This window comes from Neolamprologus brichardi, chromosome 15 (genome assembly GCF_056152115.1).
Source record: "Neolamprologus brichardi isolate AB-2024 chromosome 15, ASM5615211v1, whole genome shotgun sequence".
Taxonomy (NCBI): domain Eukaryota; kingdom Metazoa; phylum Chordata; class Actinopteri; order Cichliformes; family Cichlidae; genus Neolamprologus; species Neolamprologus brichardi.
In genome coordinates this window covers 688,628-691,363 of record NC_142118.1, presented here as the reverse complement: position 1 = coordinate 691,363, position 2,736 = coordinate 688,628, and positions in this window count along the sequence as shown.

Sequence of the window (2,736 nt, the reverse complement as noted above, 5' to 3'; positions counted from 1 at the left end):
CTACTGGCTGAAATATGTTTCTTTTAGACTCTTATGTAGAACTTGTTGATTATCAGTGAAGTTCTCGACACTCGAGACACAGAGGTGAGATCACCTCGTGTACACACTTGTTATGTTGTGAAGTAGCACACTGCCTCCCCTGGTGGGAATTCATTTTAGACGTTCAAAAAAATCCAACTAACCTTTACTTCCTGTTTTCCAGACAGTAGTTGCAGTTAAATAACCTATAAAGATGTGTGTTTATGCACTTTTTTAGCATTTGGCAGTATATTTAAAGCCATCACGTTCAAACAGCATCTAATGCTGAAATGTTTCGGTGCTAACGAGCTCGGTACCACAAACCTGCTGAGTCCAATGTTGGACAGTGGGAGGGCCTGTCATGTGGAACGAAACAGAAGCAGTCCAAAGTCTGCCATGGTTAGCTTCTCAAAGAAACGACGTCTGATAAAAACACTACACAACAACTCAAACCTGACAAAATGTGTTCTGGTTCTCGAAAGGCTCTGCGACGGTACAAATGAGGGATTCGATCCTGGTTCTCTGGGAAGTCTTTAGGCTCAGCAATATCCTTTATGTGAACACAATCTACACATCTGTGCAAGAGGCAACTACAGCTCCTTTTGTAGAAACTTTGTAGAAACTGTGATAAGTGGACGATCCAAATTGTGCTTTTCTTAAAGCCATTTTCACACAAAGCTTTATTCCAATTGTCTTTGTCTATCGCACGCTTTGACATGCTGACTGGAGTCAAGGATCCAATGATCGTCCGATTATCAGCCTCTCTACCTCCTGAGCCACGGCTGGTCCACTGGATGCAAACATTTACCTCAAACTGTCCAACAAACAGAGCAAAACGAGGGAAATGCAACGTGACGATTATGTTCTTCAAGTTTGCTGTTCTTCTTTGATTGGTCAAACCAATCATGTACTTGTAGCCATCGTAGAGCAGAAGGCGGTGCAGCTTTCACAAAAAGGGAATATCATGCCACCAATGATGCCATTGTGTAAATAGATTTTGGTGCTAAAACTACAAAAGTGGTGCATTTCCTTATTTGTAACTAGTGTAAATAGGTAAATGTTTAGCAGGGATCTCAGTGAACTGTTGAATGAGCCATGAGGGAACAACGGTAGTGTTTGTGAAAGTTACACCAACAGAGAGGTCATGCTTTCTCTCAGGTGATCAATACACTGACTGTAAAACACATTAGTAAGTGATTGGAAGTAGAATAAAAGAATGCAGATTCTACTGACAGTGTAATGGAGGCGTAATTACTTTAAAGGAATAACGTCATGGTGTCTGCAGAGCCCTGTGGCTCCGAGCCACGGCCCAGAGCGATCGGTGAGCAGTGCTGGGATGTCGACCTGGATCGATGCGTTTAAATATACGGGAAAGAGTCGCACACGCGCACACGCTGGATGTTTGTTGTTGTGAATCATATTAATTAGCATGTTGTTGTCACTGTGAATAAATGAGCACAGCACTCCATCACGTTTCATGTGTGCAAAGACTCTGCATCCTTTGATTTGCAACAATTAAAAGTGCTGTGCTGTTCCTGCTGCCAGCACATCTGGGATCCTGTCCGCACTGGTCACCAGAGCCTGTTTTATGTGTGTGTGTGTGTGTGTGCACGTGTGTGTGCATGTGTGTGTGCACGTGTGAGTGTGTGTGTGTATGCATGTGTGAGCGCATGTGTGAGCGCATGTGTGTGTGTGTGCATGTGTGTGTGTGTGCATGTGTGAGCGCATGTGTGAGCGCATGTGTGAGTGCATGACAAAACAGGAAGGGGTTTTTGAGTTGTCAAATGAAAAGGTAATGACACCAAGCCATGTTCAGCCCTGGGGGCGGGGGGGGGGGGACAACCCTATTATAAAGTCAGCATCATTAAAGAAGAACACTGGAAACACACACGTTTCCTTCCCTGACTTTGCCCTTCCTCTCTTTCTGCTCCACTTCCTCATTGCTCAGCCTCATCTGAGACACACGCACAGACACACAGACACACACACACACGCACAGACACACACACACACAGACACACACACACCGTACGCCTGGTTAACATCCATAGCTCATTTAAAACTGAACAATGTGTTTTATATCATTTTATTTTTTCTAGAAACATCTCCATATCTGGAGGCGGTTTGTCCACAAACACAAACTGATCCTGAGTCAGTTTAAACGCTGAGTTTAAATGTGACTATTTTAAGATGTCCTGGGAACTGCATCACTGTGGCTCATTAGGTGGAAGAAGAGGTGCTATTTCTGTCTCTGACAAACCTGAATTTTAAAGCCTCCCCATGAAGAAAGCAGAGAGGGCACATTTATAATAAACCTTGTCAGACACTGTGTTTGGGGGCTGATACCATCACAGATGTTTAGGGAGCTAAATGTAGGCAGAATGTGTAAAATCTCACCACTAGATGTCAGTAGATAAGTTTTCTTATCCCTCCCACTGACAGTGCAAATCCTGCTGCTGCAGAACTCTGACAGCTGTTCATCTGTAGTTAGCGTTGGCCAGCTGTTCCCAAACTGGTTTTGCTGGCCCCCCCTTTGTTTTACAAGAAAAAAAGAAACTGTTTTACAAGAAAAAAGAAAAATTTGGAAACATATTCAGCGATGCTTCATCTCCTGCTCTGCGTTTGTGTGGCCGCCCCGTCAAAAACCTGCCCATGATGCTAGCAGTGTCCAAGCACTCTTTTTTTTCATACCGTGCCCCTCCCTTCAATGACTCGGCC